Consider the following 23,883-nt stretch of genomic DNA (forward strand, 5'->3'; position numbering starts at 1 on the left):
TAGACCATCCCAGAAAGGTGTTTGTCCCACCTGTTCTTAAAAATCTCCATTGATGGAGATTCCACAACCTCACTAGCGTGGGAGAACACTTGGGAGAACCTTGTCCAGGGTCGATGCCAATGGAGAGCAGTAATCCATGAGGAGGTGGCACAATTTGAGAGGTCCCACTGCAGTGCAGACAAGGAGGGGTGGAGAAGAAACATGGCAAAAACTGCCCCATGCCCCTCTAAAGCGACCAACGCCTGCCTCCTCTGTGATAAGACCTGCGGCTCCAGAATTGGGCTGATCAGCCATCAATGGATTCACAAATAGGAGGGTGACATGGAGATGTCCTACTCGTTATTGAGTGGCTGCCAGGAGAGGTAATTTTTCCCTGTGCTTAACAACCCTGGAAGGATGCTTTTCCTAAAGCCTAATCTAAATGTCCCTTGCTGCAATTGCTGCTTGCCCTGTCCACAGTGGTTACGAAGAATAATTTATCACCCTTTTCTTAATAACAGCGTTCGCATACCTAAAGATTGTTATCATGTTCCCTCTGTGTTTTCTTTTTCAGATTAATCAAAACCATTTTTCTAGCCTTTCCTTATGGGTTATTCTTTCTACACATTAATTGTTTTTGTTGTGCTTCTCTGGACTTTCTCCAATTTATTCACATCTTACCAAAGCATGGTGCCCGGAATGAGACAGAATTCTCTAAATCAGCTCTTATCCATGCTGAACAGAGTAGAAGAATAACTAATCATGTCTTATGTGCTCCACTACTGCTAATCCATTCCAGAATGTTGTGTGCTTTTCTTGCTACAGTATTACATGGCTTATTCTTTAAAGTTTGTTATCCACTATAAACCTGGGATCCTTTTCTGCAGTAGTCCTTCACAGGGGCTGTGTCTACACTACTACCCTCCTTCGAAGGAAGGATGGTAAGTAGGGTGTTGGGAGTTTACTAATGAAGTGCTGTGCTGCATACGCAGCACTTCGTTAAGCAAATTCCCCTCCCCCTCTCCCCCCCCGCAGCAACGTCAAAGTTTTAAACTTCGAAGTACCGGCTTGCGTCTAGCTGTGGCTCACCTGCCGGTACTTGGAAGTGTCAAGGCAACTTTACTCGAGGAGTAAAGGGACTTTGAAGTTGCCCCAGCACTTTGAAGTACCGGCGGGTGAGCCACGGCTAGACACGAGCCGGTACTTCAAAGCTTAAACTTTGCAATTGCTGCGGGGGCGGGGGGGGTGTATTTGCTTAATGAAGTGCTGCGTATGCAGTGCAGCACTTCATTAGTAAACTCCCAATACCCTAATTACCATCCTTCCTTCGAAGGAGGGTGGTAGTGTAGACAAGCCCAGGGCAGTTACTTTTCATTTTGTATTTGTGCAAGGGATTATTCCTTTTAAGTGTAGTGTTTTGTATTTGTTCCTATTGAATCTCCTCTTTTTTATTTCAGACTAGTTCTCCAGTTTACTGTTGTGTATAATACAAAGTTGTCTCTATTGCATTCCAATACTTGTTGCATAATCTGTGCCCCACTGAATTATTTCCCTGACAGACATCTCCATAGATGAATTCCCACCTCATCATCAAGTCTTGTTTATTGGGCAATTTTGTTAGTTGTTTAAAAAAGCCTCATTCACCTCTTCTTCCTGATTGGTTGGAGAACACCTACCATGACACCACTCTTGGTAGTTTTTTTTTTAACCCTTTGTACTTGTTGTTGGCAAGGCACCCAGTATGTAAAAGGGGATTTCCTGTCACCTCATTTTGGAGGACTCGGTAGATTTATTTTCCCTAGTCTTTCTATTAGGACAGGTTCAGTTTTGGGCCTTTGAAGAAGAATGGAAATAGAGGTGAATGGTTAATGGGCCGCCAGCCATATGAGTCCCCCAACTGATGGACAACACCCTGCCCCACATTCCCCTTCTCCTTTCCCCTACTCCTTACCCTTGCTCTCCCCTTTTCCCACCCTTACCCCCTTGCTCTGCTTCCAATCCTGCCTCTTTGCCCAACTGAGATGGACTGAGGGAATAGTGGGGCCAGAGGTCCAGCTCACCCACACTCACTGGTTATGGTGAGAGGAGTGGAGCAACTTGGCTCCAGCTTGTTCTGCTCTTCCGTCACATCACTCCGCTTTCCACCGGTGAGTGCAGGGTTAGTCTTGCCCCTCCCCTGAGCAATGTAAATGGAGCGAGCTGGGGTCATGTTTTTCCACTTCCCCTGCCTTGCCAGTGAGTGCGAGGGGGCTGGACCTCTGTTATGGGTGCCCAGCTTCCCTGATACCACTTCCCCAGCTGGCTGCTGGCCAACTCCTTGCCCCTCCGACCCAGGGTGTTTGGGGGGCATGTTACCCCTGGTGCCCCCCACACATCACCTGTGAATGGAAACACCTCCAACTGCACTGATAGCATTGTTTTGTCACCCTTATGCAGTAAATATTACTCAATGAAATTATTTTAGTTTTGCTGACTAAGTACAATATGTAGCACCACAGTTAAGAGAAATATGAACAACTAACGAAGCATTTATTTTTCAGGGGGCTTTGTTCCTAAACACAGGAAGTTGTAAAATCTCTGATAACAAATTTTATTAGTTCATAGGCAGTACCAGAAATGACTGTCTTCCACTGAGTCCTGATGCTAATGAAAAAGGGCTGAGGGATTAAGTAAAGCAGTAAACTGTCAATTAAATGATGGTGACGGTTATTTGGCTTTGATGTGAGATAACTTTTCTCTGTTGTGCCATTCACAGGGGATACTTTTCTTCTAAGATGAGCTTTGCGCACTTTTCTTAATTAACATCTTTTCCCCGCAGTCATCGCTTTGTTATTGTTCTCTGATCAAATGGTTAAAGGTTATTCTCTTAAGATTCTGCTATATTTGACATTTTTTTGATGTCCTCTTGATGTTAATTAAATGGCAACTGCTGAAAAACACTTTTAATTTTTCTGCATGTGTCTAATTTGTACTGTAAATTATATAATCTACTTGCTTTTTGGATTGCAATACAGTTTTGCCCGCTCAAGAAAATGTCCCAAGAGACACCTTATTCTAGGAAACAATGCATTTTTTAGAATTTAATTTAACCCAGACCAGGCCCTGAGACAGTGAATATATTTGTATTCATATGTCAACATCTTACTACAGTAAATATGCAAATAAAGAAAAGAAAATTTTCCTAAAGGGCATCTTATTGTGCATATTTATGACATTTGTCAAAACAACTGAGGAGCTAGTTTGGTATTTTAACGTGATTTTTATTTTACTCCTGCTATTCCCTAAGATTATTGGAACATCAGATATTTCACTCCTGACTTCAAAGAATAACATTCAGACTACATCTGGTGATGATAATACGAACAAAACAATATCATATGGTAAACTAAAACTTGCAACAGGGACACATTGACCCAAAGTGGGTTGGATTTTGTAATAACATTTTGTCTCGGAGGTGGTTTTAGAAAGAACCCTTGCTGTAAATCCCTTCAGCAGTTCATTCTCCAAGTCCATTCACTGCTTGGTTCCTCTACTGAGATTTCCAATGAAAGTGCTGGGTAGAGTCACTGAGACAGTAGGAAAATGCTGCCATATCCTGGAAAGGTAGTGGTGTTGGTTGAGGGAACACTTGCAAGGTCTTGTCTCCTGCCATCCCTGTTCCATTGGATAAGGCGTTTATAAGGTGAGAAGAAATATTATGTCAGGCATGAGCCTGAATCAAGACGTATAGTCCAAATTTCATTGGTTTGGCCTATAGCTAACTCTTGACTCATGGTAATAAATGAAAGTTTTGTGGTCATTCAAGTACTTGCTATTTATGGTTTTATGAAGTCTGGTGCTCTTGGTTGGCTGACCTTTCAGGATGAATTCTGGCCTAGTTAGTTTGGCCGGGAATTTTGTTGAAGCCTGAGTCAAAGGAGAAATTGGTGGAGGGATATTGTGATTGTACTGTTGACCAGCTGGCTGCAGGCCAGTCCAGATAAGACCCATGTGATGCGCACTACAGGAAGTGATAAGTAGATATAGTGAGGAGAATATCTTCCCTTCTCATTAAGAGTGTGTCTGCACATGTTGTTTGAGTTTACCATCCAGGGGTCTTGCTAGATTTTCAGCTGAGACTCTACCATTAGGTCACAATCAGTGACTGAGCAGCTTGTCTGAATTTAACTATTAGTTGCAAGTTCCTTTTGGGACATGCAGAGCCAGCTCCTGCCTTTGTCACCCTGAGATAAGCTCGCTGACTCCCACTCCATATGTGGCTACTTTTTAAATCCATCCAGAAAGTGAAGTTGGTGCAGAAATTGATAGCTGGCTTGTTAAGCAACATCTATCTTGCCAGCAGCATGTTTCATCTGACTGTTGTTTGCTAGGTAAAATTTAAGGTGCTGCCTTTGCTCTGTAACAAGCCCTACCTGGCCTAGAACCTACGAGCCACAGGAATCACCTCTTTTATCTGTCTATGTGGACACAGTAGCAGTGGAGTGAAAGACATCATCACACCTGTGCCATCTGTAATAGTGAGTTTTGAAATGAAACTGCAGTGTACTCATTCCACATGAGCCAAGGTGCAGCTGACAGGTATTAAAAAAAAAGGCATGAATGACAGTTATGTGGATGAGGGTCCCGACTTCCTTTGAACATTGGATGAACGGTATGGTTACCTCCCATTTGTGCCTTTCAAAAGTTCCCCCTTCTAGCATGAGCCAATACACATGGAGTCGCTTACATTGGATGATGGGCACAGGACATCTCGAGCTGGTCTTCAGTATAGATTGTATGGGAAACAGCCTAGGGTCATGATTTTCATGGGTACTCGTGCACCCCCACCCTGCATACCCTTGGAGCAAATAGCAAATAGAATAATTATACAAGAGAGACTTGGAAGGTGGTTTAACTTCTCCATTTCCTCTGAGTGCCACGGGTACTAAATCATTTTGTAGCAGTCCTCTGGGTACTACTGACCCACTGGGATATGAGGTTAGGCTCTGATCTGGTGTCATCATTCGCAGCATGTCTGAGACCTGGAGGCAACCTGGTTAGCTGAAGAGATCACATGCATGCTATCATTTTAGTCAATGTAAGACTCCAAGCCGCCCTACAGTTCTGGTCGTCCAGGCCCCTCTGACTGGATCACTCTTAGAAACACGTGCAGAACTAATTTGTGTGAGACAGTGGTTCTTCACCCTGACAGTCATAAGCACATAAGAATGGCCACACTGGGTCAGATCAAAGGTCCATCCATCCCAGTGTCCTGTCTGCCGACAGTGGCCAATACCAAGTGCCCCAGAAGGAGTGGACCGAACAGGTAACGATCAAGAGATCTCTCTCCTGTCATCCATCTCTAACTTCTGACAGACAGCGGCTATGGGCACCATCCCTTACCCACAGTGGCTAACAGCCATTAATGGACCTAATCTCCATGAATATATCTAGCTCTTTTTTAAACCCAGTTATATTCCTAGCCTTCATTGCCTCCTCTGGCAAGGAGTTCCACAGGTTGATTGTGTGCTGGGTGAAGATAGTCTAGTTGTACTGCTAAGGTTAGTTTGCAGGATCCTGCCAGAGAACATGCTTCACAAAGGAACATGCACCAGGGAATGGGATTTAGTGATGAGGACAAAGCCTGGGGATCCACCTTCCCTTGACAAAATTAATCACAACAATGATGCACAATTGTCAGAGCTTCAGATCCCTCCAGCAACTGAATGATCATGAGTCTGAGACCCTACTGGTGAGTGTGTATGTGTTTGTTTTGTAGCTGGAAACAGTGGCTTTAGGAGTGGTTGAAGATGGGGTGGGCAGCTGAGTGTGTAAACTGTGCCATGTTTTGGGGGGAAGAAGTCAAAGGAGGATTATTTTATTTAGTCCTTTGTAGAAGCAGCTGAAACCTTTCAGAATGTCTCTTGCATCATTACAAAAAGCAAACAAACCTTCAAGTTCCTAGGTTAGCTTATCTCCAGAATCAGGAAGTTGGCGGGTGCTCACAAAGAAAAAGCTAATCCACATGCTTTGAAAATGATCGGAGCATTATGAGTTGGATTTATTATGTATTTTAAGTAATTATTGAGTCTAGGGCAGTAGTAAGCAATCCATCCATCCATCCATCCCACTCCTAAGTTTAGTGACAGTCATACACCCCTTGACACCCCTATGTAGGTATTGTGTCTGCATGGGTATAAATGAGAATAGGATTTGGCTATATAAAAATGTATAGTCAATGAGGAGAAGTTATTATGTTAATATAAGAAATATTAGAAAAGGAAACTGATTTGTGAAAGTCCATCCTTGTTATTTTCAAAGAAATGCAGATAACTGACCCAGACATCTTCCATAACATACTTTACTACAAGATTTAGGACATACTCTAAAGTAACCAATAAATCAGCAGCTGCATGATTCATATATTAAAATATTTACTCTGCTAGTTCACTAAATTCATCAGGCCACTGACATTTTAGACTAGGTCTAGTGTTAGCAGTCAGATTTTTCTTTTTAAAATGAATGGATTAGCATTGTCTTTGTGATTTTGGAGATTAACTGCAAATGCATTCTTTATGATGCAAGACACATTGTGCGAGGATTCCGGAGACTTATAAAACACAAAAAAAAGTTGAAATCCTACCACTTCCTCATGCCCTGAAAAATACTGCACATGTTCACTTTTAAAGGAAGATGTGGCTAAAGCTCTTACATTGCTTTGAAAATTGTTCACTGTTACGTATTTTAATGGTTGCAGTGCATACATACAGTGACATGACATACTGAGTGGCAAAATGTAGTACTGAAAGTGCATTGCAGTTTGATGTCTTGTATGGAGAAGATTAACCTGTAGATATTTCTGTCCATATGGAGGGTGGAGCCTTTGAAGAGAGAGGTTGAATTGTCCACTTTTTATTTATTTATTATTTTGGGTCAACTGCATTGATGTCGGGTTCATCTTAGCTGTATGATTTAAAGGTAAACCATAAAGGCTTTGTATGAGAAGTTATTTGGGACATAATTCAAACCATACATTTATATGTCTCAGATAGTGAAACGCATTTATCATACAGTGAAGCACATACACTGGGTAATGAAATGCATACATCATAAACATTATAGTATAGGATGTTCTTATCACACACACTGAAATGTATCATATAAATCATTTCCAGAAACACCAAGTCTCCATCAGATATTGAGGAGAAGTGTGGTTTGCACATCCTGAACACACCAATAGAAGCCCTGGCCTCTGGTGTGTTAAACCCAACTCTGACACCGGCTCTCTTGGTGCCTTGGGCAAATCACATAACCTTCCTGCTGATTTTTTTTCTTTTGTAAAATGACACGTTTCCTATTTAAAAGTAATGATGTAAGGGTGACTCAGTTTCAGTTTGTTGAGTGCTTTGAAGAACAAAGGTCCTGAAAAGTCAGCAGTAGTGTCTGAAATACAGAACACTTGGTTATTTGAAACATATGCATTGTGTATGACTGCGTGGCATATTTGCTGTATTGATGTGTCATCAATCATGTGACTTTGGTTGTATTTCCAGTACAACCCACTTAATTGCGTGTGTACTCAATTTGGCGAAACACTAGCCTGCCTTTTGGTTGTAAACACAGTCTGCCTAAAATAAAACATATGGCCAACATTATGGTTGTGGTTGAGAAAAGCGACCACATAAAAATGACAATTTTTGACTCCTTGGCTCTACTCCCATCCAATGTGTTTTCAAGATTCTCTCTGGTTATCTGTGATGGAGGTATGGTTTTGCTCCCATCAACCAGGCAGAGGCAATCCAAATGTGAGGGAGGCAGGGAGAATATGCCTCATGGTGACAGGATGTGAACATTGTTAAGCACCTAGAAAGTTTAAGCAACCTGGGAGTGCTGTTAATTTCCCTGCTTGCCCCGGCGAAGGCTTTGGCTAGGTGAAAGAGGTAGGTTTCAAAGAGGGACACCCAAAGCCAGCTGGGAGAGGAGACTCAGAGGAGTGGGATGTAGTGAGTTCCCTCTCTGGGCGTGGGCCTCATAGAAGGCCAAGGATGGTGAAGGTTTAGAGAAGCAGAAAGCTTGAAGCCTGAGGACAGATCACAGCTGCTGAGTGACAAGAGCCTGTCTGAACTCCTGAGAATGTGGAGCACTGTGCCAGGGTGGACTAAAGCACAGGAACCTGAGAAGAGAGGAAGAAACACTGCATTACAGCTGAGGCTTGCCTGCAAGGTAGAGGTGGAGCTAGCTGTGTCTGACTGGGGTTAAAGATTGGACTGTCTCTGTCTTTCTGCTGGACTTGCTAAAGAACTTTGCTGCTCAGCGTGTGGGGGAGGGCAGGCTCTTGAAGAGGTCTTGGCTAGAGGATCAGGCCATTCCCGCAGCTAGGATAGGCTGAAGAAAAACTGAGGCACAGCTACTGCACTGCCACAAGCAGTCACCAAGGGGCATGATGGGATGGCCACTTTGCTACACGTGCTGTTACCTGAGATTCAGTCTAGGTGATGTGGTGATGACTGCCTTCTACAACCCTAGAGGGCTAGACACAGAGTCTTCCTGTCTGGCGAAGAGCCAGAAACCTCCTAGCTTGAATGCTGGATCCCAGGTTGAGCTCCCAGAGCTTCCAGTGAGGGGAAACAAATCTTTTTATTTAGTAGCTGAGTAAAACTTGACCAGGAAGTTGTTGAGTGACAAGAAGAACAGAACCAGCAGTGCCTTTTTACAGTCACTTTTCAGGCCATAACTCAGTTTTTGTAAAGGATTACATTATATCCCAGGTTTAAAGTTGCTCCATTCCCTGAAATATGTTCTCCTTCACTCTTTCCTGAATAAACAGCTAGGTTTTGTTTCCACTGGCAGTGCACATTTGCATATGTCTTGATGCACATAAAAATGTATTCTGCACATGGATGGCAAAGATTGTGGGGCACATTGGTTAAGGTGGGTTCAAGCCCAACGCAAAGCACACTTGCTCAGTGCTGGGCAGAAGACAGAGAGCTTCACTCAGAATATTTTATTTTCCAGGTGCTAGAATGACCCGGAGAAAAACGCTGAGACTCCATTGTGCCTCCGTGTGACTCGGCTGAAAGTGTGTGTGAAGCAGAAACGGGACTTTCTAAACCCATCCAGCAACACAAGATCTCTGCTCCAGGGGCACAGCCACAGGTGGGTCTGAGTGGGCTGTGGCTAACCCACCTCTCCTCCAGGCCCACCCTACTGTCCAGTCCGAGCTCTGCTCCTGCCCCAGTGCATGTTCTGCTCTACCCATGTAGCACTCCAGCTGTGGTCTGGGATGGGTCCTGCAAGCTTGTACCACTCCGCACACCCAGATCTTGTCAGGGAGCAGGACTGGGTCCTGTCCACTCCCCTTGCCCGGTGTTTCTGCCTGGCGGGGAGCAGCAGGGTCAGGGCACAGAGGCATGCTGTACTCCATCTGCCAGGCATTCCTGCTTGCCAGGGAGCAGGATCAGGGCACGGAGGCTTGCCCTATTCTGCATGCCCAGCACTCCTGCTTCTGGGGAGCCTGGCTGGGTCACAGGGGCGCGCCCTGCTTCACCTGCCTGGTGCTCCAGCTGTGGATCCAAATCAGAGAGCCAGCTGGCATTCCTGCTGGGAAACAGGATGAGGCATGAGGGCTTGAAAACCCCAAATTCCCCGCCCCCAGTTGGAATGCTGGAGAGAGCAAACTCCTGCTCCCCAACCTGCTCCATGGCAGGAGCAGTGGGCAAGTGGAGCAGAACAAGCCCCCCTGCCTCGACGCTCCATGGCAGGAGTGCCTAGTGGATGGAGCAGGGCAAACCCATTATACTGCTCTCCACTCACAGTGTCGGGGGTGGGGGGACGAGCACAAGAGATGGGGCGTCCTCAGCCCTGTTCCCTGTTTTTTTCAGGCCCGCTGTCCAGAACTGTTACCCTCTGGAGGTAGGAGAGCTCACCCCAGCGGCTCCTGCCCCTGCCTTTCTGTCATTGCCTGCCCACCCACCCAAAATTGGGGCCCATGCAAGTACTGCTGTCTACCTATGCCCTGCTCTGCTCTCCTATCGATTACCAAAAACCTGAGAGATGAAAATTGAGTAACATGGTGATTTGTCTTTAACATTTATTCTGCTTGCAAATATCAAGCTCACAACGTAAGTTTCCAAAGGGAGAAGGGGGAAATGAGTGATAGAGGAACCAGGTGTACATTTTGCACAGGAGCAAAAAGTAAAAATGAAACTTGGCTTGTTCTACGCTAGGCAGGTAAGTCAGTTGCAGATAGCGAAGTCTCACTGTGGTGATTGAATAGCTAAAATTGACTTATCTGCAATTGAATTATCTGGCTGTCTTCACAGAGGGAGGTCGATGGGAAACTCTTCCATTGACCTCCCTGACTCCTTGCGATATCAAGGAGTATGAGGGTGGACTGCCGACCCCAGATAGACAGATGAAATCAGTCTCTACCGGGCCTGTGAAACTGAACTCCAGAAGCTCAGCCCTGAGTGGGTCAATCTTCCCTGCAGTCTAGCTGTACCCTTAGGAAAAGAGAGGGAGGGAAAACACACACAGACTGGAAGCAGCACCAGTCAGGAAGAGAAGGAAGCTGTTGAATAAGAGGGGGACTTTGAAGAACATCTGCTGAAAAGATTCATTTGAAATATATATCCCTAGATTGAATTTATGTAATTAATATTTTTTCTTTTCTGACCCAAATCTGTGCCTCTGTGCAGGCAGCATGAGAATCTCTGGTTTAGAACAACTTCTAACCTGGTCTCATGGCGACACTGACCTACCGGGCTTTCTGTTCAACAGTGACCCTTCTGACCGGTATTCCACTGCTCTTTTCCACATTACAGGGGAGAACCCTGGCTGTGTCTGGTCCTGCCTGGACAGACAGTGGGGAAAGCAGTGAAAGCACAGTATGTACATGTGCTCTCTTCCTCACCCTTAACAGGCGCAAGGGCTCTGGCGGACAGGCACATGCAATAAAGCTGACAGGGCTAGACAGGTCATTCCCTAGCCTAGTGCATTTCCTTGCAAGCCAACAAGGCCAGCCTTGTGCAAAGGAGATCTAGAGTAAGTAGTGTTAAGCCACGTTGCTTTTGAATTTTAACTTCATTCGCTGTGATACCTATTTTAGACTCTGTGCAAAAAAATTTCCTAACGAATGCGGCCTGAGAGATCAGTCTGTAGGGAAAGCTACTGAAAGAAAACTTAATCCCTCCATTCAGACAGAGCCAACATTTAAAGATTGAGTTGGGCTTTCTCTGATTGATGAGGGCCCTGGTTTGAGTCAGTTGAGAGAATAGTTTTCCCCCAGCCTGTTCACCCATCCCATGATATCAATGCCTCGCATAGACAATTGTGTTAGTGCATTTCTGTGATATCACAGACTAGACCTTTCCATTGGCTTGAAAGGAGTTAAACAGTGTGGTTACACTCATGGGCATTATATTAAAGTGCTGACAGATGTCCAAGCCCACTTTCTTCATAATTAAAGCACTATTTAAACAGCACCTGAAGGGCTGTTGCCAGCTCTTTTCTTTCAGCCTTTTTTCATTACGTTTGAGTTGCAGGTTGGAATAAACCTTGGCAGAAACTTGAGAACCATGGGTAAATCCAGCCTATAGTCTACAGCTAGTGAAAGTAGTGTAGCTGGCATTATGTATGAATATTTGGCTGAGTTTTGTGCCTTATTCCATGTGACATCTTCCTCATGCAATCACATTTGAAGTTTTATTTAGAGCTGAGAAAATTAGTCATATCCACATATTTTCCACATTAAATGTAGGCTTCTTTCCTGTTTGTGAATTCACTTTTTGGAAAACTTTCCTTCCTTTCCATTTTTCACCCAAACATTCTTTGAAAATTGATTTTCACTTCATTTCCATTTTCCTGTTTGGCACCTGTTGTTTCTAAATGGTGGTTCTGAATTCTATTTGTCATTTTGATTTTAACAAAAAGAACTAGAAGTCCTGTGGCACCTTATAGACTAACAGGTTTTTTTTGGAACAGAAGCTTTAGTCGGTAAAGACCCACTTCATCAGATGCATGACAAAGTGACTGTTTGCCCATGAAAGTTTATGCTCTAAAAAATCTATTAGTCTGTAAGGTGCCACAGGACTTCTCGTTGTTTTTGCAGATACAGACTAACACGGCTACTCCTCTGGCTCCTTTTTGATTTGAGACTTTCACACAACAAAATCGGAAAGAGGCTCAATACATTTTGTCACATGATCAAATTTGGCAAGGATCCCCCAGAATCAAGGAGAAACTCGTGGTGGTCGGAAATATGGCATGGATTCTGCTGTGATGCAATAGGTATCTTCTGTTGCAGTCTCCTAACCCTGGTAAACAGTTAGGAGACATTCCTTTTATGTTGCAGCTGTTATTAACATATTCACAGTCCATGTTTTATTGCTATTGTCTTTTGTGTCCTACTCTGTGAAGAATACTGAACTTGCCATGCTTCCTAGTGCTAGCTTGTTAACAGTCTGGAGTTTCCACCTGTAAGTGAACAAACAAGCTTGGAATGATATGAATGGAAAAAGTAAGTGAGGAGGAGGGATAAATTCTAGGCTGCCTTGTGATACTTCTGGGTAAAGTCAGCACATCCAGGCTACGTCTACACATGCATGCTACATCGAAATAGCTTATTTCGATGTAGTGACATCGAAATAGGCTATTTCGATGAATAACGTCTACGCGTCCTCCAGGGCTGGCAACGTCAACGTTCAACTTCGACGTTGGGCAGCACCACATCGAAATAGGCGCTGCGAGGGAACGTCTACACGCCAAAGTAGCACACATCGAAATAAGGGTGCCAGGAACAGCTGCAGACAGGGTCACAGGGCGGACTCAACAGCAAGCCGCTCCCTTAAAGGGCCCCTCCCAGACACAGTTGCACTAAACAACACAAGATCCACAGAGCCGACAACTGGTTGCAGACCCTGTGCCTGCAGCATGGATCCCCAGCTGCCGCAGCAGCAGCCAGAAGCCCTGGGCTAAGGGCTGCTGCACGCGGTGACAATAGAGCCCCGCAGGGGCTGGAGAGAGAGCATCTCTCAACCCCTCAGCTGATGGCCGCCATGGCGGACCCCGCTATTTCGATGTTGCGGGACGCGGATCGGCTACACGTGCCCTACTTCAACGTTGAACATTGAAGTAGGGCACTATTCCCATCTCCTCATGGGGTTAGCGACTTCGACATCTCGCCGCCTAACGTCGATTTCAACTTCGAAATAGTGCCCAACACGTGTAGCAGTGACGGGCGTTATTTCAAAGTTGGCGCCGCTACTTTGAAGTAGCATGCACTTGTAGACGCGTCCCCAGTGGCAGAAAACAGATTCTTCTTCATGCTTCTAAGAAATGGCCGCCCTGCAGTTGAGCACTCCAGAGAGAACTAACATCACCTCAGAAAGATAAAGAGAAAGAAGCTCGGCTGGCACTCTACGTTCAGTGGCCATCAACTCTTCATGATCTTCTTGTCCAAGGAGATTATTGGAGTCTGTCTCAGCCAAAGTGGATGGGCCAGGTATCAACTGGAAGCATCTCTGCACTGTTCATAAGGGCAGCAGCTGGTCTTTTCCTGTAGGCTAGTGAGGCTAATTTACATGACTTTCTTGCACCTGTGCTCCAACAAATGTCGTAAATCTGAGGAAGACTCAATGAGGTAGGATAGACAGAAGAGGCATTACATTTATTTTTAATTAGAAGGCATTTGAGTAGCTATGACTGATGTACGTAAAGTATTGCTTTAACAATTCTTCTCTCTAAACCTGTTGTTTCTTTTGTATTAATAAATCTTTAGATATTAGATCTAAAGAATTGGTGAGCATGTTGTTTGGGTAATATCCAAGTATATATCGACCAGGGCCTGGGGCTGGGCCCTTTGGGGTCTGGAAGAATCTATGTGGTGTTTGGTGAAACAGGCTTAATTTGGGGGTTGTTGGTCTGGGCTGGTGCAGCAGCTGAAAAATCTGTGGGTTGCTTGTGTGGCTTGTGGCTGGCAGAGGTGCTGTGGAAGCTTGTTGGATTTGCCTTAGTTGAAAGGAAATCCCAGCCTGGGGCTGTAAGTGGCCCGATTGTAAGCAAGGGTACTCTGGATTGATTTCTCTAGCTGTGCTCAGAAACCCTGTCCTATTACAGCTGCTGCCGAGGAATACCCAGAGGAGCGTCTGGAACAGTCACCTGGCAATACCCCAAGGAGTGTCTGGAACTGCTGGCTGCTGAGTATCCTGGGGAGCTGAGGCCCAGGAGTAATGACCAGGTAGAAGTAGAAAGTAGCTCAGGGAAACCAGCCATTAGTCTGGTTGTGTTTGCTGATGCCATGGTCAGGATATTTCAGCAGGGCCCCATTGACCCTGAGGTGAGATTTCTGCTGTGTCAGGGCCCTGGGTTGGGATCTTGTGGAGTAGGGTGGGCCTGAGTTCCCCAACCCCTGGGACTGCAGACTACTCCACCTTAGGCTTCAAAGCCTGTGTGTTTGCTGTTTGCCCAAGCCAGGGAGCTGGGCCATAAACAGCTTGGTTTTACTAGGACCCACCAAGAGGGCTGAGCCTGAATGTGTTGCTGCCTGACCCTATGCAGGGCATTGTGTATACTGGTCTGTCTGGGACCATTATGGCCTGAATGGAAGCAGCTGGAAGGGGCCCAGGTCCTGGTTACAAAGTGTATCATATATCATATAAGAGGCAGGCTGGTCAGATCCCTCTTGTTAGCAGGTGTTGATCCTGCTGGGGGAAGTGTAAGCCGTCCGTCTGGCTCACTCAGAGTGGAGGCTGGTGAGTGGTGACCCAACCTGGATCGGGGGCGGCTTTCTGTAGAGAGGAACCAGATTGTGGCTGAGCAGCTGTATGAATCCCAGGACCACCTCAATTTCCCCACCTTTGATATCTGCAGGAATGGGACACATCCTATTGAATTTGCTTCATCAACTGGTCCTACTAGTGACACAGAACACTCGACCTTCCCCCCCACCCCATGTAAACCCTGGATTCTATTTTTCTACTCCATTTTTCATCTGAGGAAGTGGGTCTTACCCACAAAAGCTCATGACTTGATATATATGTTAGTCTCTAATGTGCTACAGCCCTGGTTGTTGTTTGTGAAGCTCCATACTAGCGTGACTATACCTCACGCTGTTTATTGTAACTTTCTGTCTTGTTTTCACTATGTTCATGTTTAGACCTTTTTGAGACCAGCAAAGCTGCTTTTTCAGCATAATAACTTGTGTCAGTGAGTTTCACAGATTTAATGATGTGTCAAGTACAAATGAATTTCTCTTTATCAGAGTTACATTTGCTGTTTTGCAATTTTATTGGATGTCCCTTTTTATTATTATTATTCTGAGAGAGCAGAAAGAGAAAAATGTGACGGTTTCTGTCTACATCATTGTTTTTTCCCTCTCTTGAGGTGACTATCCAGTACTGTATCTCAGACAATCAAGAAGGGTATATTTAAAGGGACAGGGACTACAGCTTTATGACAAATAAATATTATTGTGATATGTATATAACACAGGAAAATTTAGATTTTAAAAACAGCTTTTACTCTGAGCAAGTTTCTAAAGTTCTCCTTAGCAAGCATGTATTTTTAAGGCAATGGATGTTTCTGCTGATTGTTATGGATCTTGTGGTTAAAGAGGCAGGGGCTTTGGTGTGGAAAACTCCTCTTGGAAATGAAAAATATGCAAAGCCATGTTTAACATCTCATGGTTTGTGACTTCCAATAAGCAGTCTTAAGTCTCTCACACACTCAAGTGCTGTTTCACACATGCAATTGTATCACTATGACTTGAAGTTAAAAAGTAAATTTGTAGTGTAACACCAACAGGCCTGGGTTACTAGCCCTAGGGATAGAACCTGCAAGCATAGGGTCAAAAGCCCTGCATTCTACCACATGGACTAGAGGCCAGCTGGCTGTTAGCCCAGCCTGTAGAACAGAGACTTCACTCACCCCAGATGAGGGCTCAGTGCCTCTGGGTACTACATTAGAATAAATGACACATCCCACAGTAAAATTCCCACTATCATGGATAATCTGTGCTATGCTGAAGACCTAGGTTTAGAGCTTTCGCAGTTTAATTGTGAATTAAGGGCTTAGACCTTGTTCTGGGCCTCTGTACAAGAGTGAGGTTCACTCCCTCGTGAGTTATAAGTGGATAGCTGAATGGCTGATTTGTTTTAGAGGGGTCATCTCCTTCGGACAGTCCTGCAATTTCTGGAGAGAATCAATCACAACTTGAGATGTACAAACTATTCTTCAAAATGTTGATATTGCATTTTATTTTTAATGAATTGTTACATTAAAAAAATCAGGGTTAAATTAAATGGGCTAAGAGAAAGCCTAGGTCATTCTAAAACAAGGGAGATGTCTTTAGCTGATTGGATCTGTGACCCTCGAGGCACTGAGACCACATGCTAGGGTGAGTGAAGTCTCTGCTCTGCAGTCTTAGATGAGAGCTAGCTAGTCTTCAGCTGATGTAGTAGAGGACAGGGCTTTAGAACCTATGATCACTAAGTCAATCCCTGGTGCTGGCAGCCCAGCTCTGTCAGCGTTACAGATATGCTACTTTTTTCTATCAACAGTGGGTAAAGGTTGCTTGAGAGAGCAAGACTTTTACAAGTCATTTTCCTATTGATCCCCATTTACATCCTTTCTTTATACCGATAATTGAATTTGTGGTTCCAGCTCACAAAGTTCCATGAGAATGTTTAGTTTAATGTTCACTCATTGTACCCTCATTTTGCATTTCATTCTGAACTTTATCAGATTGCTTCTGAGCCCTTATGAAAGCTGCTCTACACAACTATCCCATGATTTTCTTGCAAACCCATAAATTGGCCTGTATATAATTGACCTTGATATATGGCCTAGGTCTGCTTTGATGCTCCAGGGGTGAGTTTCAATTTTGTAACAAATCCCATTTGTAGAACTCCAATTTCCTTGAGAGCAATTTGCATAATTCTAGTTAATCGGAGTGACTTCGGGTAAATTTGTCTCTACGGCTCGGGGTTCGGTGGGGCAATGATCACCTACTTAAGGCCTCAGTTCAAGAAATCATGTACATAGGTGCTTAAAGTTAAGTACGCGCTTAAGTCCAATTGAAATTAATGGAATGTGCTTGAGTGCTTTGCTGAAATGGTGCCTAAAGTCCTGGCTAGCAAGATATACAGAACAGACACTTTGTTTTCTGGTAACTTAGTGCAAGCGTCATGCATAAACAAGCTGCATAGTAGAAGATAGTCTATTTTATATTTTATTATATGTGGGTCCATCCCTGCCACTCTGACTTATATTCAGTGGGATCACACACACACACAGAGTGTGCTATGATTCAACCTGAGTAAGAGTGGCAGAATCCAACCGAGTGTCTGATCCAGTGAGACTTTCCCATCAACTTCAATGAGTTTTGGACTGGGCCTATAAATATTCATTTAAGAGTGAGAGGCCTAAGGGATAATTCAAGTGGAATCCCCTGTGGTGACCTTCTAATGGTTTCTCAACACATTGAACAACAAGCTGCCTGTAGCACCTTAAAGACTTACAAATCTATTAGGTCATGAGCTTTCGTGGGTAAGACCCACGTCTTCAGATGACTGGAATAGTGAGGATTATCCACCAAAGCTCATGACCTAATAGATTTGTTAGTTTTTAAGGTGCTATAGGACTGCTTGTTGTTTGTGAAGTTGCAGACTAACACGGCCACCCTTCTGAGATGCTCAGTCCTATGGTTTACCTAAGTTCAAGTATATGGTTTTGGAAACTGTTGATCTAGTACACTTTCCCCAAATTTATATTGGAATGGCTGAGCACAGAATTTGGCCCAGCCTCCTCAAATGTATCTCTTTTTTGAGCTGACATACCATGTAATTAACCGAACTGTTTTTCTGCTACTATGAATGATGATCAAATGCCAGTGTCTCCTGAGTTTCTGCAGCAGTAGCCATAGAGCTGTATATACCCCTCGTACGCTGTTGTTTCCATAACACAAGGACTGCAATCTGCTTTTCTGCTGCTGTCATCATTGGCATTTCCCAGACCCCTTTCCAGGAACTGACTCACACTCTGAGTCTGAACAGTCCTGTTTTGGAGGAGTGCTTTAAAGTGCCTGCTTTGGGTGGGAGATGATATACAGTAGTCTGCTTTATTTACAATAACTTCTTTTCCAGCAAGCAAACCTATTTTACAATTTCCCTTTAAGAATGGCTCTGTCATTACGGCAGCACAGATTCCATTCCCCAGGACCTCCATGGCAATGACATATGGACAGCTCTCTTTTCCTGGTAAAATATGTTCTAGATAAATATAAATGCTCTTAAGTCCATAGGCGCACTGGAATCTGTGTCCTTTTGGAGGATTAGAGCTCTGGTCTCCCTCTTGCCTCTGAAATGGGATTTGATTTATTACAGTTCTCTGTGTAAATAGCCAAATGTGATTTATGCCACTGTTCAGCGTGCACCCATGATTTCCCAAGTGATCATCTCGAAAGGGTGCAGAGCGAGGGTTGAACTGCCGGTTAGATTTGCGGTGATCCTAGCCATGCACAGCAATATCAGCTTTAAGTATTTGCTTAAAGATAGGAAAGGTATTACCAAGCCTGATCTGAGAAGTTCAAATCTGAATCAGAACTTGGGCCAAGTTTAAGTGTGCTGAGTGTCTTTTCTGGCCCTTTATGTTTTGAGGTCCAGCCAGAAAATGTGAATCTAGTTAGAAACTTCTACCCCATTAGCAGGTTCTTCCATTTACACAGAAACCACTCCATATAGATGATATAAAGATCCAGCAATGCAAACAAAAGCAGTGCTATGTTACATCTTAATATGCTTAGAAATTCAACCTATCACTTCAGCCAACCCCCCACAATGATAATTTTCCAATTTGAGAAGTGATGCTATGTATGGACTTCAAACGGATGTCTAATCTTCAGTAACCCTTGCTGCACTTTTACCGGCCTGAAGTAATGGGAAGGAGGTTGTGGTCACCCCGATGTGTTCTTTAAAGTCATTGGCATGGTTTAATTAGACCTGGTTCCTTTCCTTGCTTGTTGGTGTGGCGACGTAAGTCAGATATAAATTTAAGTAAAAGAGCAGTTATTAAATGTGGGCAGATGTCTTAGTCCCATATTTCATGGGTAACTGAATTCTAAAATGTTGATTTAAAAATCTGTAAATGTGGCAGGCATATTTTTGATTAAATCAGACTTGGTCTTTTATCAGTTCCATACCGAGGTTGTGAGCTTAGAGGCATCTCTCAGAAATCTGTTTGGTGGTATCAAATGTATCGGAGCCTAGAATTTAAGGTCAAAAGGGACCATCAGTCCAGTCTGATAGCCTACAAGTTGTAGGCCACAGACTCTCACCCACCTGTTCCTATAATAGACCCTAATCTGTGGCTGAGTTACTGAAGTCCTTGCATCAGAGTTTCAAGACTTCAAGCTACAGAGACTCTGCCATTTACATTGGTTGATACCCACAAGTGACCCATGCCCCATGCTGCAAAGGAAGGGAAAAAAATCCCCATGGCCGCTGCCAAGCCATCCAGGGGAAAATTCCTTTCCAACCTCAGATATGACTGTTAGTTAGACCCCTAGCATGTGGGTAAGATCCAGCATCTGGAAACCAGGAAAAGAATTCCTTGCAGTAACTCAGAGGCCTCTCAGTCTAGTGTCCCATCACTGGCTGTTGGAGATATTTGTCCTAACAGTTGCAGGTTGGCTACAGGCCCCCTCGGTAAACTTTTCAAACATGTGGTCTCACTGTAATATAGATACACCTGAGATGGTTTGTGATGCTGCAAAGGGCAGTAAAGCTATCAAAACCAGGGGTGAAAATCTGACAATGTAATTTTGGCCATAAATGTCAATAAGGCCGAGATTTTACCCCAGATTTTGTAAATCAGCATATTTCCCTTGATGCAGTGGTGCTGTGTTGGAGAGCTGGCCTATAATCTTTAAATATACTGACTATGTGAAACCCAGTATTCACCCTTATGGGCATAGGGCTGCATTTTAAATAAAACCAAACCATTTCGAGCTTGCATTGCTGCCAGGGATACATCTTTAGTTCTCATTATGAGCTCAAATGGTTCAAATTGCCAGTACTACGTAAATTGGTTTGAGGCTGGTAAAATTCACTGGGCTTGACTCTTGTGCCAGGTAATCCTAGTGTAAACCAGTTGTAGTAACTCCACTGATGCCTGGTCTGCGGAGTCCCACCATTGTAAAACAGCTACGAGTAAGGGAAGTATCAGGCCCTTGTGTCTTTTTCAAAAGACTTTCCCATTCCGTTGTTACTCTCCTGCTTTTTCTGTTCCTGCTTAGCTCTCTTCCTTCTCTTGTTTTCTGTATGCTCTGGCTGAAATCTATGCTTGTGAAGGGTGGTGTCAAAATGACATTTACAGGTATCTGTAAGTCCTTCTCCTTCCTGCCCGCTCAGTTGACACTGGCGTGTCAGTGAACGAAAATAACCCTTTAGGGTCAATAAAAACCATTCTAAAAACGCGAAAAGAGACTTTATGGTGCCAAAGCATGTTGGCCAGAGACACTGGCTGTTCATGCTTTTCCCAGAGCCTCTTGGCCTTCTTTTCCTGAAGGAGACCTCAACAAATCTTGTCTCTGTCTGCAGCAGAACGTGAGCCAATAAAAGATATTACCCCACACCCACTTTTTTTTGTAAGGGGGAGGGGTAATTTTGGCTTTCGTGGTGTGCTACTTCCAGAGGTAAAGCACTATTAAAATATCAATAGGCCAAACAAGCGTGTCCCATTGGTGGTTTGGTTCTGTATCCTTTAATCAGCTCTCTTGCCATAAAAGCATTCAGATGAGTCTTAAATTCATCTTTATCTGATGGCTTACCTGACAGTTTATCCTGTGTGCCTCATACCATGTACCTTATCACAAGGAATTCTGCTCAAATCCCTCGAGCATTGGTCTTGTAAACCCAGGGTTGTGAGTTTAAACCTCACAGAGGCCATTTTAGGGTCTGGAGCAAATAGACTTAAAAAAGAAAATCTGTCAGGGATGGTGCTTGGTCCTGCCAAGAGGCCAGGGGACTGGACTTGATGACCTCTCAAGGTCCCTTCCATTTCTCTGAGATGTGTATATGTATATAATGGTCTCTCCTGTTTTCACTGAACCCTTACCTAGATTGAGCAGGTCATTGGTTTCACTTCATCAGCTGTTTCATACTTCATGGTGCGTTGAAATTCACTGGGCAACCCCCTTATAGTTCAACCAACCAGCATTAACCCATAAGCACATACAGTAGCTGTGAAGTTGAAACCGTCCTGGAGTTTTGTTTCATTTTTTCCTTTAACCAGAGAACTGGTTTTCAAGCCTTCACATACGAGGGCAGTGGTGGCCACCCTGCAGCTCGCAAGCCTCATGTGGCTCTTTGAGCAATTAAATGTGTCTCCGGCTCAGAACGCCACACAGGGAGTGCCGTCCGCTGCTTTGTGCAAATGCCCCATGGTTTGATGGGAAATTGCATGGTGGCAGTGGTGGTGGTGGCTCTGGTGAGCTGCTGGCATTGAGTTTGGGGGCATGTGTGCCTGGCTCTGGGGCAGTTGGAGGGCATTGGGTTGCAATGGGGGGCGCAGGGTGTGCCTGGGTATGGGGAGGGCACTGGGTTAGAGCGGGGGAGGTGCTTGGCTTTGGAGGAGGGGTGAGGAATTGAGGTCTGGTGGGGGGCTGGGGGATGCCTGGTTCTGGAGCAGGGGAGCAGGATTGGGTTAGAGCAGGGGGCTGGGGTGTCTGGCCCTTGGGGACGGGTAGGGACTTTGGTTTACAGTGGGAGGCTGAGGGTGCTTGGCTCATGGGGAGGGGAAGGGGAGGACATTGAGCCACGTATTATATATTTATTTGTATCTATTTATATCTATTTATCTCTAGATAGATAGATTAAAAATAAATATATGAAGCATGCCTCTTTGCATCCATGGCTCTTAGTCTCTAACTGGTTGGCTACCCCTGAACTAGGGCTTCCTTTTCTATCTGGGAAGCCCCCAGCAGCCGTTTCCCATGTAGAGGGTGAGCTGAGAGCACACCCTCCCCCAGTTAGCAATACAGGAAAGGTGTGGCAGTTGCAACATCTGCTTGTGATCCTCAGGTTAAGAGCCCCTCTTCTAACACAGCAACAGCTTTCCTAGGACAATGAGAACTGAGCCAGTTGTGAGCTGGGAAGCAGCTGTATTACTTGGGTTTGTATAACATCCCGCATTAATGCACCCTGCACCCTGGTCGCTCTTGAAGATTGGGCTGAAGGTTTCAAAGATTTTTTTTTTTAACCATTAAAACAATAAGCTATTTGTGGGGGTGATAATGTCTTTGTGATTCTTCCATTTTATACTGTCGCGTTTTTTCTGATGCATTGCTCACACATGCAATCTTACATGTGCCTGCAGTGCATTAAGCCCAGATGTTTCCATTTATTAATCACTTTTTGGTCTTATGCAGTCCTAGGAGGTCTTTTCTTCCCTAATCATCTGTTTTATCTTTGGGTTTGAAATGATCAGCAAACGTTGTTAGGATAAGAAAATAAAATGCCAGACACCAGAGTACACAGGATCTTAAAACAAAGCCTTATCTCTCCCTAGTTGCAACCTTTAGCTATGGTTGCTCTGACTTGTAACTACTCACTGTATCCTGTTTTTGAGGCTGTTTTCTGTCTATCAGGTTATGGGACCTCTCTGCCATGATGACTTCTTACTTTGCTGGTGATAGGTCTGATCCTTCTGACTTCACTGAAATGAGCAGTTGTGCTCTTGATAAAGTCCAAGGGTTTCATGAAATCTGTAGGCTCCTCAGTCAGGTAAGATTTCATCGCACCGGAGATCATTTGTGCGTAGCAGCAGTTTTGAATCAAGCAGCAAGTCAGCGAATGATAAGCATGTGTCTGCTACATCCTTCCACAGTGGAGACATGCATTTCCTGTATTGGCGTGGTAAGTCCTGCAGTGGTAACTGAGTTAGCCTTTCTTCTCATAACTCCTTGATTTCTGCCTCTGACCCAAGTGCTGCGTCTCTCCAATTTTTTTCCAAATACATTCTGATTTTTTCCTCTTGGTTAATTTCAGTCTTGTTGAGAACTTAGTATCTTTATAAATGCGAAAAGCAACAGATGCAGAGAATACAGTACGCGAGGAAAACATTCCGGTGATGACTGCAGACATAAATCACAGGCTCAAGTCCTGCCTTTCACCCTCCCAAACAGGAAAGGAAGACATTAAAGAAAAATGATAGGAAGGAGAATTAAGGAGCTTATAGCTCCTGATTGCTTAATTTATGAGAGATGAGGACCTCAGATAGTCTCGGATTTCATTATTCTCCAGTCTGTCATTGACCATTTGATATGAATCTGCATCCTGTTAATCGTCCACCCCACTTCTGCATTGCCAGTCTCCCAAGTGACTACCTCTGAATTATTTATTACTGTCTGAATGCTGATACTGTCCCAAGAAACTGTGCTTTTCTTACAGAACCTCAGGTTTCTAAGATATTGTGTCTTTACTGCAGGATTGAATCATTTCTGACATGCTGGTCAGAGCAGGCAATAGCTGTGCTTAGCTGAACATTGGCTAAATATGGTTTGTCCTTGTGTCTACTATTTTGACAGCTGGACCATGCTGAGCAGTAATTCAGCTGGAACAGTTGCTAAAAGCTGTTAACAACAATTTGGGTCTGTAGTGTAGACAAAGCTATAGGAATAAGGGGTGAAATTGTGACCTTACTGCAGTCAGTGTAATTTTTACCACTGACCTCGGCAGAGGCAGGATTTCACCCTACATTCTCCCCTGCAAATATAATGCTAATGAGGTTGTAATTGCTCAGAGTGTACGATACTCCCCTTTGTTTATGTCCCTGTTGTCTGATGCAGTTTTGGCAATGCAAGGTGGGGGTTCTCAAACTTCATTGCGCTGCAGCTCCCTTCTGACAACAATTATTATACAACTCTCAAAG

Source organism: Carettochelys insculpta, chromosome 11 (assembly GCF_033958435.1).
Source record: "Carettochelys insculpta isolate YL-2023 chromosome 11, ASM3395843v1, whole genome shotgun sequence".
Lineage (NCBI taxonomy): Eukaryota > Metazoa > Chordata > Testudines > Carettochelyidae > Carettochelys > Carettochelys insculpta.